Below are 16,326 nucleotides of genomic sequence, written 5' to 3' on the forward strand. Positions count from 1 at the left end.
TATCTCTGTCCCACAACACTGTATCTCAGGAATGTTCAAGTCCTTCAAGGCAAATCCACTGAGTTCACATAAGCATCCCGGATATTTATGAACTAACAAATGGATAAATAAAATGTGGAATATCTGAACAATGAAATATTATACAGTAATAAAAGGGAATGAAGGATGCCTGTAGAAAATATGTCAAGTGAAAGAAGTCAGTCACAAAAGAGCATACTTTGTATGATTCCATTTTATAAAACATCTGCAAGAAGCAAATCTATAGGGACAGAAAGTAGATTAGTGGTTGCCTGAAGTTGGAGGAGAGGGAGAAGGGAGTGATTGGTAATGGGCACAGGGTACAGGGTTTTATGGAACTGGTGAAAATGTTATAAGTTGATAGTGGTGATAATTGCACAACTGTGAATATACTAAAAGTCATTGAATTATATATTTTAGTAGGTGAAATATATATAATTTATATCTCAATAATATTTTATTTAAAAATAAAAGACATATACCAAGATAATGTTAATTTAAAGAGCAGAGTTACATAATCAACATTTAAAATTTTTCAGAACAAGGAATATTATCCTGGATAAAGAAAGACTTCACAATAAAAAATGGGACCAATTTACCAGAAAAAGTAAAGGAAAATCCTAAAAATGTATACACTTATGACAATATGACAATAGACCTTCAGAATAACTGAAGCAAAAACTTATGGAACTTAGAGAAAAATAGGCAAATCCACAATTATAACTTGAGTAAAGTAATTGCTAAGTAAATAGAAGGAAGGAAATAATGAGCAGAATTGATGAAACAGAAAATAGAAACTCAATATATAAACATCAATGAAAATAAAAGCTAATTCCTTTAAAAATCAATCAAATTAATAAAACTAGTTGAATGAATTAGGGGAAATAAAAATAAGAGAAAATTACCAATATCAAGAAGAAAAGAGGGACTGGAGGTATAGCTCAGTGGTAGAGCATTTGCCTAGCATGCTTGAAGTTCTAGATCTGATCCCCAGCACTGAAAAAGAAAGAAAGAAAGAAAGAAAGAAAGAAAGAAAGAAAGAAAGAAAGAAAGAAAGAAAGAAAGAGGAGGAAAGGAAGAAAGAAAGCTACAGATCCTCAGACATCTAAATAAGGTGAAAAGGAAATGTTATGAACAACTTTACACCAATAAATCTAATCACTTCAATGAAATAAACAAATTCCTTGAAACATACAACTAATGAGACAAGAAAAAAAGAGGGAAACTGAATATCCTTATATCTGCCCAATAAATTGAACTCATGGTCAAAAACATTCCCACAAAGAAAATCCCAAGTCTCAAAGACTTCATTGGTAAATTCGACCAAACATTTCAGGAAAAAATGATTCCAAAATCTCCTAGTAACAGAAGAGGAGGAGATACTTCCCAAGACATTTTATAAGGCCAGCATCATTTAGTTACAAAACAAACAGACAAAGGAAAACTATATGCCAATATCCTCATAAACATAAATTCAGAAATCCTTAACAATTTTTTTGGCAAATTGAATCTAGCAATATATAAAATGGGTAATAAATCATCACTAAATGGGATTTATCTCAGAAATGTCAAAATCGCTTTAATATTCAGAAACCAATTAATACAGTTCACCACATTAACAGACTGAAGAAGGTAAAGCACTACAATATATTCAGGAAAGCATTTGGCAAAACTTAAACTGCATTTTTTAAAAAACTCTCAGCCAACTACAAATAGAAGGGATCTTTTTCAACATGGGAAAGGACATCAACTATGAAAACCCTACAGCAAAGAGTGTTCTTAATGCCTTTTCCCTAATATAGAAAACAAGGCAATGATATCCACTCTTCATATTTCCATTCAGCACTGTATGGGAGGCCCTAAACAATGAAAATAATGTAAGAAAAAGAAATAAAAGTTATGCCTATTGGAAAGAAAGAAGTAAAACTGTCTCTATTATATACATGATCGTGCATGTTGAAAGTCCCAAAAAACCTATGCAAAAACTACCAAAACCAGTAAGTGAATCTGATAAGACTGTAGAACAGAAGATTAAACAAAATTAATTATATATCTGTTTACCAAAAATGAACAATTGAAAATTGAATTTTAAATCATATCATTTACATCTAAAATATGAAATACTGTGAATAAATTAAATAAAATATCACTGGAGTCTGAAAACATTGCTGAGAAAAACCAAGGAAGATCCAAATAAGTGAAATTATGCCATGCCCATCTATTGGAAGACACGACACTGTTAAAATGCCAATTCTCACCAAACTGATCTATAGATTCAACACGATCACCATAAAATTCTGAGAATGTTTTGTAGAAACAAGGAGCTGATTCTAAATTCTATGTGAAATTCAAAGGATGTAGAATAACCAAAAAAAATTTTAAAATAAAGAACAAAGATAAAAAATGTACATTATCTTATTTCAAGACTATAAAGCTATAGTAATTAGAAAAAAGTGATGTTGATATGAAAATAGACAGGTAGGGCGATGTCATAGAATAAAGAGCATAGAAACAGCCCATTTGATTTTCAACAAAGTTGCCAGGGCAATTCAGTGGTAAAAGGATAATATTTTTGGAAAATGTTAACAATTGGATATACATATGCAAAATACACACACAAATGAAATAAAACTAAATCACAAAATTTAATTCAAGATGAATCATAGGCAATATTAAAAATATATTCAAAATGAATCACACACCTAAATATTAAAAGAACTGTAACTATAGTAGTTACAGAAGAAAACTCTTACTGAGCTTTGGTTAGGCAAAGATTTCTTAACCAAAACAAAAATATTTTTAAAAACACTTTGTTTCACTTTATTATATATTTCTATGGTGTTTAATCTGTGTACAAAGAGACTTCTAGATTAGCCAGGATTCTTTTGGTTGCTAATGACAGAAATCCAACTTGAACTAACTTAAGAAAAGGAGGAATTTATTGCTTCCTGTGTCTGAAAAGTCTGGGGGTGGATTCAGACATGACTGAATCCAGGAACTCTGATGAATTTGTTGCAAAAAGGCTTTTCCCCCCAAAAGGCAGCTCTTCCCTCTGTTCAGTCTTCATTCTCCAGCTGCCTCTCCCCACTGTGATGATGGCAGAGCAGCCAACAAGCTTGGAAACCCCACAGGGGAACATACAGTAAGTCCTGGACCAACGCTTAATGGCCCAACTTAGACACATGCCCTGCCTTCTCTGAGCACTAAGACTGATGGCCAGGACCAAGTCACAGGACCATCCATGGAGCTGAGCAGGACCAGGGCTGAATCAGCCCCACACAGAGGAGTGGTTTCCAAAAGGAGAGGAGTTGGGGAAATCAAAGGGGGATCTAATACCAGAGTAGGCAGCTTGGTAAACAGAGGCAGCAGGTAACTATTCTACCACTTTTGGAATCAGAAAAAAAAAGATTATTATTATTATTATTATTATTTTGGTACCAGGGATTGAACCCGGGGCACTTAACCACTTAGCCACATCCCTGGCCCTTTTTCATATTTTATTAGAGATAGAATCTCACTGAGTTGCTTAGAGACCCACTGAGTTGCTTAGGGCCCTGCTAATTTGCTGAGGCTGGCTTTGAACTCGTGATCCTCCTGCCTCAGCCTGCTGAGTCGCTGGGATTACAGGAAGAATATGATTATTATTTTTTTAATCTTTGGAATAACTGAGCCCAAGGAAATATCCTTAGGTACTCTTTTGACAGCAAAACATCGATGGGGAGGGATCCACTCTTCAGCCCACATACCAACATTCTCTGAAATGGATTGGAGAAGATGCCATCCAAGGGGAACTCTTTTGTTACCCAAATGGAAGGTAATTTGTAGAAAGAGGTGGAGGTAAGATCAGGCTTGGAGGGCATTAATAGAGTCAGTCGCTTGAGGGAAACAACACAGGAAGTTAGACATAGATGAATAAAAGACCTCTGAGAATGGGTCAGAGTGCATGAAGGGATGCCCTGGGGCATGGGGATGACAGACATCTGTGGGGTCACTTCTTGGACCATCACTTCTTACGCCACCTGCAAGCTATGCACTTCTGAAGGTCGGACCTCTTTGCCTGATGATGAATCATTTGAAACACTTTTATATTAACACAAATATTAATCTATTATGAAGGCAAATGTAAATGTTGCATGAACTGTAAGATCAAATATGCATTTCTTTCTTTCAATAACTCCTTTAGGTTGCCTTTTGCTCTCCCCTTCATGTAAATTCAGGAGGTTTCTCTATTGCCATTAGGAAGACTTTGGGGAAACATTTGAGAAGTACCTCTTTAAGGAATAAGGACTAGGGATCAGATATGTTCTTAAGGTTTTTTGTTTTGTTTTTTTTTAACAGTGTCCAGATACTTTGCCAGAAGAGGAAGCCAGGCAAGGATTCAGAATGGAAAGGTTTGGGATTCTGAGGACAGGGCTAACATCTGGTGGGGTTGGCAGAACCAATATAAGCATATGCATGAGGGACTGAGGTTTGGGGGCTGCTCACACAAACCCTCAGAGCAGCTGCATTCCTAGGTGACATTTCATGTGAAAAGCATGGGATCCTGCCCTGGCTTAGGGTCTGGACAAACGTCTCTTGGTGGGAGTAGGAATCTAGTGTTCTTGGAGAGGCAGATTCAATTCTGGGGTCAGAGAAAGTTCATCTCAAAACAACAAGCTCTAGTGAGCCGGCTCTTAGCCTCAGAATTGGAGGAAGAGAGAGATGGAGCCTTGGAGGCTTTGAAATCACAGGTTTAATAAAATATGGGAACTCCACAAAGGGTCATAAGAAAAAACAACTTAAGAGCAAAAAAAGTAAGAAAGACAAAATGGAAAGTGATAGTCCTTCCCCAGAAGAAAAAAGTCCATTAGCTGGCACCTGGCCTTTTCTTTTCTTTCTTTCTTTCTTTTTTTTTTTTTTTTTTTTTTTTTTTCTTCTTTATTACACAGGCCACAAAAAAATCTCTATAACAGACCACATCATTCTGAAGGATGGGAGTCAGGGACAGGATGGGTTCTTTCTTCGTGCACTCTGGGATGATATGAAAATTACGAGGACTCTATTCAAAAACAGGCTGACTCATTGATTAAGTTACTTAAGTATAGTTTTGCCATACCACCATTTCTGTATTCAAAGTATTTATTGAACCTAAAGACAACTACTCTTACTACTTTGTATATTAATTGTATGAATTTAAATGAATTCTAAGTTAAATATATCATAAAATAAAGAACTGTATTGTATTTTCAGCTTAGAAAAACAAAAACTGGGCATGGTGATGCACACCTGTAATCCCAACAACTTGGGAGGCTGAGGGAGAAGGATCATGAGTTCAAAACCAGCCTCAGCAACTTAGCGAGGCCCTAAGCAACTTAGCGAGACCCTATCTCTAAACAAAATGTAATAAGGGTTGGGGATATGGCTCAGAGTTTAAGTGCCCCTAGGTTCAATCTCTGATACCAAAAAACAAAACAAAACAAAAAAATAGACCAAATAGACTCCAATAGACTCCTGGACATCAGCCTGAAATCTGTGACCACAAGATGTCCAAGGACACTGCCATTTCTGTCTCTCTTGGTTGGGGGTCTTCTGGAAATTTTAATCAATAAGTCTTGATTATCACTGTGTGTTTTAAAGGAAAGAAAACAGGAACAGGTGGAGTGAAGTGGGAGAATTAAATTGGCAATATAGCTTCTTTGAGATGTTGAAAAAATTAAATAATTACAAACCCAAAGGCAAAAAAAAAAAAAAAAAAAAAAAAAAAAGCGGGTTGAGGGGGAGACAATGAGCCTCCACCTGGAACATTAAGTTCTGAAAATCCAATTTGCACATAGTGGAAGGGCCTTTGCCAAGGGGGCAGGGGCTGAGGACTCACCGGGGATCCGAGGACCGTTGCCCTGGAGACAGTCTTAGCTTGGAAATGGCAAATAGGAAAATAACAAGGGCTTAAGGGAGAAAGAAGGAGGAGGAGGGAAAAAAAGGCCCTACTTAGGATGGCTGAAATCTTAGAAACCAGACTAGACTACATGAAAGAAATATAATTAAAAGAACAAATGCTGATTTAACTGCTTTGAAAAATGAAGTTAGGAAGAAGGAAGTTGTTTTCGTTGTTTCCATTTAGTGGTTAAGATGGGTGATGAGACACTCAAGCGATTTAACGGAAAAACAGGGAAATCTGCTGGGTGCACTAACTGGGATATGCTTGTCTATCTCCTTGCCTCTGCCCCAGAGCATACTAGCAAAATGTGCTCATGAGAGCCACTGAGAGAAAAGTAAGAATAAAAATAAATTCCAGCACCTGGTCCCTGGTACCCACAATGGTAATCTGAGGTGGCAGATGGAAAAGGAGGAAGTTGGGAGCTAGTGCAAAAAAATGCACTGATGTTAACTGGCCAGTTTGAAGGTAATAGTTCAGGAGAAATGGCTTGGGAAAGATGGTCAGGAAGTTTCTGTGTTGGGATTCAGTCAGATTTGGTTTGAACATCCCCTGCAAGATGGTTTAGGGTTTTGGTACCGAATTTAGGACCCTGAGAGGCCACAACCAGAGAAGGGGCTCCCACCTGGGTGACCTGGAGAAGGCAGAGCCAGAAAGAAAGGTCCAAGAGCTCCTAGATAAGAGAAAACCAAGAGAACAAAGCCTGAGAATGAGCACAAAGGACAACTGTGGAGCCGACCAGTAGCCAATGACAAAGGGAAGAGCAATGTGGAGGTTGGAAAACACATCACCAAAGACCAGAGCATACCGCCCATAACCAGAGTGAGCTAAAGCTGGGGTTCTCCGAGTGTGGCCCCCTGTCCAATAACAGCGGCAGCATCTGGGGATTTGGTAAAACACAGATACTCAGCCACCACCCCCAATTAGCAACTCTGGGGACAAAGCCCAGCAGCAATCTGTCTCCACAAGCCCTTAAAGTAATTCTGACACACCCCAAGGTTTGAGAATCACCCTACTATAGCAGGCCTGACTGCCCTTTAATGGCTACTGGGCTTAAGCTTGCTGAGGCGCAGGGCTCCCGAAAAACCTCCAGATAAAATAAACAAACAAACAAACAAACAAAAACCCCTCCAGATCAGCCAGGCACAGTGATGCACCCCGGTAATCCCAGCTACTTGGGAGGCTGAAGCAGGAGGATCGCATGTTCAACCTGGGCAGTTTGGTGAGACCCTGTCTCAAAATAAAAAATACAGGGCTGGGGATAGAGCTCAGTTGGTACAGTGCTCGCCTCCAAAGCACAAGGCCCTGGATTCAATCCCCAGCACCACACACACACACACAAAAGACAAAGGACTGGGGATATATCTCAGTGATACCTGTGTTAAGTTTAGTACCTCAAAAAAATAAAATAAAATAAAAGCCAAAACAAACAAACAAACAAACAAATAAACAAGGAAACAAGGGTCAGCTTAAATAGGTAGCAAGACTCACTAACAGGGAGCCTCAAGAAGCCAAGTCTGGGTTTGACACAGGTGTTGGACTGATGGTGGGAGAGATTTTAAGTGCAATGAGCCCACTCATAGAAGAGAAATAGACAGGACTGGCTTACATAATAGGACTCTGAGAAGAGTCAGAATTTACCTATCATCTATCCCCTTTAGGAAAACTAATTATGGAAAACTAGGGGTTTGTAATGGAAGCATTAGTGAACCCAGTGACAAACAAACAAAGGTGACCCCATGATTTTAATATGGAGCAGGTCTTCAGATGAGAAGCCCCATCAGAAATGGAAAAGGAACACTTTCAGCTTGGAGCGATCAGGTAGGAAAGCAACAAGAAGTTTCAGACATCAGGAACCAAAAACATGCCGAGGTAACAGGATGGGGTCAGGGCACTAATGGAGAAGACTGTAAATGACTGTCATTGTCAGAACTGTGAGGCCATAAATTGCGCTGGGAGAACTGCCTGCTATTAGTGTAGCACTCTATGCTCTCAAGATGAAGCAGCTGGAAGCTGTGGAATTGGTTAAAATGATTCCTGGAAAAAAGAAAGAAAATTGCATATGAAGGATTAGAGGTGGGGCCCAAAGCCCTGGATACAGGGGGCAGAGACCATCATCAGAGGCCAGACTGCCTTCTGCAATCCAAGGATAGAGTTTTACAGCTAAAAACTCAAGGGTGTTAAAAACAAACAAACAAACTGCCTGTTCTTGTTACTATTAAACTTTTGGGTTCACATAGATGCAGTAGAAGGGCCCAGCCACTGGGGACAGGGACTACAAATAGGATGTACACAGGGAACAAATACTTGCTCTGGAAAGGGTCTTAGCTTTGGAAAAAAAGAAGGCAAACTAAAGACACAGTGAGGGCTTAAGAAAAGGTTGAAGAGAGCCTTCTCCAGGTTCTACCCTGTAAGGTGCTGACGCTGCAATAGGAAATAAAAGCTAAGACACGGAGCCAAAATGAGGGAGGATCAAGGCCCCAGGAAATCCAAGGACGAGAACTAGGCAAGTGGGGAAGCCAGAGATGGGTGCCTGCCAGAGACCAAGTCCATCGAAAGCTCTCAGCCCTATTGCTGCATTTTTTTTTTTTTTTTTTTTGAGTTTTTAACAGTCCTATAGAGAAACAACTGAGATACAATAAACCACAAATATTTGGGCCGGGGGTGTAGCTCAGTGGCAGGGTGTGTCTCTACCATGTGTGGGGCCCCCGGTTCAATCTCTAATACTATAAACAAAAAACACCAAATATTTAAAGTCATGTCATTTCATGAATTTCGGCATATGTACGTACCCCTGAAATCATTACCATATTCAAGGTAATGAACGAATCCAGCTTCCCTGTCTCCTTTACAATCCCTCTCTTCATCTCTCATCCCCATCCCCAGGACATTGGTGATCCAAATACAACTGCTGTCTTTAGAGGTTAGTTTGATTTTTCTAGAATTATATATAAATGAAATCATGCATTATGGACTCTTTTTCTGACCAGTTTCTTTCACTTAACATAATGGTTTTGAGAACCATCCATGCTGTTGTGTATACAGTTTATTCTTTTTTATTGCTGAGTGTATTCCATTATGTGGAATCAATTATATAGTCATCAACAATCTATTCATTTATTCATTTATTTGGCCATTTATAGATAGACGTTTGGGTTGTTTCCATTTTAGGATATCATATCTAAAGACATTATTCAACATTCATGTGCAAGGCTTAGTATGGACATATTTCTTTTAAGCAAATACTGATGATTTATGTTTAATTTATGTTCAAGTTGTTAAACCTTTGTTAAGAATTTTTATCTCTAATCATGTACAACCACAAGAATGGGAAGTTATACTCCATGTATGTACATATATCAAAATATACTCTACTCTCATGTATAACGAAAAAGAATAAATTTTTTATTTAATTTTTACAGACTGCATTTTGATTCATTGTACACAAATGGGGTACAACTTTTCATTTCTATGGTTGTACACAATGTAGATTCATATCGTTCATGTAATCATACATATACATAGAGTAATGATGTCTGTCTCATTCTACTATCTTTTCTTCCCCCCACCCCCTCTCACCCCATTTTCTTCTACACCATCCAAAGTTCCTTCATTCTTCTCTCCCCGCCACCCCACACCCTGTCTGCCCCCTCGTTATGTATCATCATTCACTTATCAGAGAAAACATTTGGCCTTTGGTTTTTTGGGCCTGGACTATTTAACTTAGCATGATATTTTCCAACTTCATCCATTTACCAGCAAATGCCATAATTTTTTTTATTCTTTATGGCTGAATAATATTCCATTATATATATATATATATACATATATATATACACACATACATATATACATACACAGTTTCTTTATCCATTCATCAATTGAAGGGCATTTCGGTTGGTTCCACAATCTAGCTATTGTGAAAAAATACGGAATGCTTCACGAATTTGCATGTCATCCTTGCACAGGAGCCATGCTAATCTTTTCTGTATCGTTCCAATTTTAGCATATGTACTGCCGAAGCAAGCACAAGAACAAATTAAAAAAAAAATGTGTCTAAGTTTATAAAAGACATTGGCATATAATTTTCATTTTCTTATAAGACCCTTGTCCAGTTCTAGTATCAAGTTGATGCTGACCTAACAAGATGAGTTGGGAAATGGTTCTTCCTCTCCCACTGTATAGAAAACTATGTATAGAACTGGTATTTTCCTCTCTTAAAATTTTTATAAAACTTGTCAGATGCTTTGGCGCATGTCTGTAATTCCAGTGACTTGGGAGGCTGAGGCAGGAGGATGAGAAGTTTGAAGCCAGCCTCAGCAATTGAGGGAGACCCTAAGCAGCTTAGTGAGATCCTAACTCCAAATAAAAAATTAAAAGGGCTGAGGGGTATAATTCAGTGGTAGAGCACCATGGGTTCAATCCCTGGTACCACAAAATAAATGAGTAAATAGAAATTTTAAAAATGATTTGTTAAAACTTATCAGTGAAGTCATCTCAGCCTGGAGGGTTTGTTGCTATTGTTGTTCTTTTTCTTGTTTGGTTGTTGTCGTTGTTCAGTTTGTTTTATGGAGAGGGAGATTTTTAGTCTGTAAATTCAATGATTTGGCCCAGCACAGCGGTGCACACTTACAATCCCAGCAACTTGGGAGGCTGAGACAGGAAGATCACAGTCGGAAGCCAGCCTCAGTAACTTAGCCAGGACCTGTCTCAAAATAAAAAAGGGCTGGGGATGTAGTTCATGGTAGAGCACTGCTGAGTTCAATTCTGGGTATAATAAGTGGAAACAACTTAATTATTTTAACAGGTATATAATATTCAGGTAACCCATTTCATCTTGAGTGTGCTTTGGTAGTGTGCATCATTGTGAAATTTACTGGCGGGTAGTCTTTCATTACTGACATTTTCCTTTCTATGCAGGAAGAGTAGTAACATCCTCTCACTCATTCCTTACGTTGGTACTTTGTATCGTCTGTTTTCTTCCTGATCAGGATGACTGCAGCTTTATCAACTTCATTGGTTTCCAAAGCACCAGTTTTTAACCATCTCAAAAAGAATGAGCTTCTAAGAAAGATTCCAGAACCCTGGGCTACTAATCCCTTATCACAAGACCATTCTAGTCCAATGTCTAAGGAGACTTACTAAAGCAACTAAAGTAACTCAGGTTGTTAAGAAATTATGCTTGAACATAAATCTACTCTCTATCTGAATACATGACTCCCCAGCAGGCTCAGTAAGGTTGGCCTTCCTGATGCCAAGAAATCCAATTTTAGTCCAGAATAAAAACTCTACAGGTATTCTTCGACTAATGTTTGAGTTCCATGCATACTGTATAATGTTCTAGGTAAGTCAATGCTCCTTGAATGTCCCTCTAGTGACCCCCTCTCTATTAAAAAAAAGTTAACCAAGAAAAAAATGGAGCAGATACAAACTACCAATATTAAGAATAAAAAAAGAGTAATCCCACAGATATTAAAAGAATAACTGAGCAATTTTACAAGAAACTCTAGGCCTCCAAATTCAAAAACTTTGATAAAATGGACCAATTCCTTAAAAGACACAAACTAATCACACTTGTTATAGAAGAAATCGATGACTATAGTTCTGATAACCCTATTAAAGAAGTTAAATATGTAGTTAAAAACTTTCCCCCTAGTGGCTGGGGTTGTGGCTCAGCGATAGAGCACTCACCTAGCACATGTGAGGCACTGGGTTTGATCCTCAGCACCACATATAATTAAATAAAATAAAGGTACTGTGTTCACCTACAATTAAAATAAATTTTTTAAAAAAACCTTTTCCCCCTAAAAAAATCCATAGCAAGATTAGCAAGATGTTTCATTGTGAATTCTACTAAATATTTAAGGGAGAAATAACCACTAACTCTGCATACACTCACTCTTTTCTACAACATACAAAAAACAAACAAAACAAAACAAAAAAACAGAAAAATCCCTGACTTATCATTATGAGGCCAGCATTATCTTAAAAGAAAATTAGTCAGAGACATTACAAGAAAAACTACAGACTGATACCTTTCATAGACACAAAAATTCATAACAAAATATTAGAAAATTGACTCCATCAACATATATAAAGAATAATACATGTGGTTAAGTGAGATATATATTAGGAATGCAAGTCTGGATCAACATTCAAAATCAATGTAATTCACTATACTAATAGACTAAGTGAAGGAAATCACATAGCCAAATTAGTAGGTGTAGAAAAAGCTTTTGGGAGAATTAAACTTTAATTTATGATAAAACTCTCAGCAAATTAGGAGTAGAATAAAACTTCTGCAACCTAATATTAAAAAAAAAAAGTCCTATAGCTAACTTTATCATACTTAATGGTGAGAGACTAAATATTTTTCCTCTAGGATCTAGAACAAGGAGGAAAGGATGTCCTCTTTACCACTCCTATTCAACAGTATAGTCTTAGCTAGTACAATAAGGTAAGAAAAAGAAATAAAAGGTATAAAGATTAGAAAGGAATAACTAAAGCTGACTTTGGTCACATATAACATGATTGCTTATGTAAAAATCCCAAAGAATCATCTACATTTAAAAATCTCTTGAGGGCTGGGGTTGTGACTCAGTGGTAGAGCGCTTGCCTAGCATGTGAGAGGCACTGGGTTCCATTCTCAGCACCACATGTAAATAAACAAATAATTAAAGGTCTTTCAACAACTAAAAAAAAAAATTTAAAAATATCTCTTGAAACTAACCTATGAGCCTAGCAAAATTATAGGATTCCAACTTAACATACAAAAGTCAACCGCGCTCCTATAGTCAAAGAATGATGGGCTGGGATGTAGCTCAGTGGCAGAGCACTTGCCTAGCATGCATGAGGCACTGGGTTCGATACTCAGCACCACATAAATAAATACAATAAAGGTATTGTGAACATCTACAATTAAAAAACAAAAAATAAAAAAAAGAATGAATGATTAGAACCTGAAACAAAAAAAAAAAACAGAACAAAACAATACCATTTATAATAGCACCCTCCTATTGTGGGGAACAAAAAGACAGAAGGAAAAAGGATAATGGATTAGGTATAAATCTAACAAAATATGTGCAAAATCTATATGTGGAAAAATAAAAAATGATGATAAAAGAAATAAAAGAGGATCTAAATAAATGGAGAGATATACTAAGCTCATTGCCTGGAAGACAACATAAAGATATCAATTCTAGGGCTAGAGTTGTGGCTCAATGATAGAGTGCCTGTCTAGCACACTTGAGGCACTGGGTTCAAACCTCAGCACCACATAAAAAAAATAAACAACGTTATTAAAATAAAAAGATATCAATTCTAGCCCGGTGCGGTGGCACACACCTGTGATACTGCGACTTGGGAAGCTGAGGCAGGAGGATCGCAAGTTCAAAGCCAGCCTCAGCAGTATAGTGAAGGCAGCTCTAAGTGACTTAGCAAGTCCCTGTCTCAAAACAAAAAAATAAAAAATTATTTCAGTGGTTAAGTGCCCCTGGGTTCAATTCCCAGTATCAAAAAAAAAAAAAAAAAAGAGACATTAATTCTATCAAATAAGCTCTGAAGTCCCAATCAAAATACCAACCAGCTTGTTTTGGGGTTTTTTTTGTTTGTCTGTTTGTTAGCTTTTAATAAGTTTTTTTTTTTTTTTTTCTTTCTAAAATTCACAAGGAAAGGCACAAGAATTAGAATTGTCAAACAATTCCAGTGCTGGGGCTGTGGTTCAGTGGTAGAGTGCTCACCTTGCCTGGGTAAGGCACTGGGTTCAATTCTCAGCACCACATTAAAAAATAAATAAATAAAATAAAGCTATTGTGTCCATCTACAGCCAAATATATTTTTTAAAAAAAGGGAGAACTGTCAAACAATTCTCAAAAAGAGGAACAAGTTACCTGATTTCAAGACTTCCTATTGCTGCAACACAACAGAAATTCTGACAGCAATTAGAGGTAGATACAGATAGAGATCAGCCAGGAATCCCAGAATGGAATGTAAACTATTACAATAAATCTAACTGTACTACAAATATATGACAAAACCACTCTTCGGGGAGTGGAAGAAAAAAGAAATGTTGAAAGTAACCTTGGAAATTTTAGCTGGAAGCTTTAAGACTACAGACAAAAGAAACTGTACACACACGCTGTATCCTACTTGATAAATTTATTTCCCACTGGAGTACAGATTAACAATTCTGAAATTGCTTTACATGTATACAGAAAATGAAAAATTAAGTAAATGCATGGTGGATGCTGGAAACCAGGTTTCTCACTGTTGAGAAGGGAAGTGACAGAAATATAAGACAGGAAAGGGAGTGGACTCTGTGGGACTGAACGGGAATCACAGGCATCAATATGGATTGACACACACAGATGGAAAAACAATTAGAGAGATATTTGTATTCATGAATTCGCATACATACATACATATATTTCCTACCTTTGTCTACTGAGGAAGTCTAAAAACAATGATAGCCTAGCAGTAACAAACAGATCTAGTGCCCAGATTTTGGTTTCTATATGACATTTTCAAATTAAAACAAAACTGGATGGGGATATACCTGAGTGATTGAGCACTTACCTAACATGCATGGAGCTGTGGGTTCGATCTGCAGCACTACAAAATAATAATAATAATAATAATAATAATAATAATAATAATGAAGTAAAACAAAATAGTTATCTTGAAAAAAAGACTGATTCTAAGGGCTGGGCAGGGGGAAAATCCAAGGTAAGCCTAGAGCATCTTGTAGTACCAGAAATTAAGAAAATGTCCAAAAAACAAAAGGATAGGGACCTGTCAACGGGACATAGGGAATCAAGTTGAAAGTGCTCCCAACTTCCAAAATTGGGAACAATTTGAGAAACAACAACACAAATCAGTATTGAGTTTTAATCCAAAGTACAAAGCAAATATATGGGAGTCCCTAATGATATGATGATTAAATTAATAAGTAAATAAATACATAAAAACAAACAAAAAATAAAATGAAAGCAAAAAGATCAAACTTCTTTAGATAAGAAACAATGTGTTTATCTTTTTTTTTTTTTTTTTTGGTACTAGGAACTGAACTCAGGGGAACTCAACCACTGAGCCACATCCCCAGCCCTATTTTATATTTTATTTAGAGACAGGGTCTCACTGAGTTGTTTAGCACCTTGCTTTTGCTGAGGCTGGCTTTGAATTCTCGATCCTCCTGCCTCAGCCTCCTCAACTGCTGGGATTAGAGGCAAGTGCCACCACGCATGGCTAATGTGTTTCTATTGGAGGACAGGATGCCTCTAGGCCTCTCAGCTGGACTGGCCAAAACAGGCTGGATCCAAGATGGCTGCCAAACTAACCTCCAGATAGCCTCTGACTTCATATGATTCCAATGGCATGCTCAATGACACATCCCTCAGCACCATGCCAGTGGACAATTGCTATGCCAATGATGGGGAGAACTACAAAAGGAGTAAAAAGAGGTGGCACCTGAATTCCTGGAAAATCTCCACCCATCCCCCATAAAGACATGAATATTCCTCTCTTTGATTCGTCTATCCCTCCCCCTCATTTCTTTTTCCCTGAATCTGTAACCTCCTGACCGCCAGTGGGTTGAGAAGTTGATCTATAAGTCTGTCTCTTGATTCTTCCATTCTTGGCCAAGAATAAAATTCTCCTGAAACCAAGAAAACAGACAGGCAATTTCTCAGCAAGGTGGGTGAACAAAAAAAGGCAGAGGGATGTAACCGGAATGTAAAGCTGGACATTCAAAGCAAACTGGGGACTCAAGAGGTTGGATATAAAAAAACAAGGAAGAAATCCCCAGTGGTGCAGCCACAGACACGGCCCTGCTGGAAGCGCAGGCCAAAACAGTCCCTCTGTGAGCACCGTGGAGAGATAAGGGAATTATAGGAACCCACATTGTAGGGAGGCCCAAGGTGTGCCTGGGTATGGAGTGTTTAGAGATCAAGGACGTTGCCCAGCAAACCTGAAAGATGCACTACACAATATCTGTGTGTGGGGAAAGAAGCCACCATCTCTCCAGACAGCATACAGAGGATAAAGGAAGGAACCATTTTATAGCTGAGGCAAGAGGCCCAGCAGCTGAGGAAGCTGACTCCTGACGAACCCGAGTTTGACCCAAAATACAGGCCCAGTAAACACGAACTACACTACATAGAGTGTGCTTAAGTGACCAGAAGAAAATCAAAAGTGGAAAGAGGTCTACGTAGAGGACAACTCATCTCAGAAACCCACCTGGCTCTACCTCTCCCGCCTCCAATCTGACTGCTTGCAGAGCTGGCTGGGAGAGGTGTGCCTCTGGCCAGGAACTCAGAAGGGTGGGGGCAGGAGAGATTGTTTAAAGATTGAAACTGAGACTAGGAAATGTGGGGTCTGCAGATGACTTAGGGGACTAA

The 16,326-nt window shown here is 38.0% G+C and overlaps 1 non-coding gene across 1 annotated transcript; it reads right to left on the bottom strand.

The window, feature by feature from the left end:
- Nucleotides 1-9,855: 9,855 nt before the first annotated feature.
- LOC124992070 (U6 spliceosomal RNA) lies at nt 9,856-9,962 on the bottom strand. The gene has a single exon (XR_007110066.1). It is a non-coding gene; the product is annotated as a U6 spliceosomal RNA (small nuclear RNA).
- Between the last annotated feature and the right edge of the window lie 6,364 nt (nt 9,963-16,326).

Source organism: Sciurus carolinensis, chromosome 8 (genome assembly GCF_902686445.1).
Source record: "Sciurus carolinensis chromosome 8, mSciCar1.2, whole genome shotgun sequence".
NCBI lineage: Eukaryota > Metazoa > Chordata > Mammalia > Rodentia > Sciuridae > Sciurus > Sciurus carolinensis.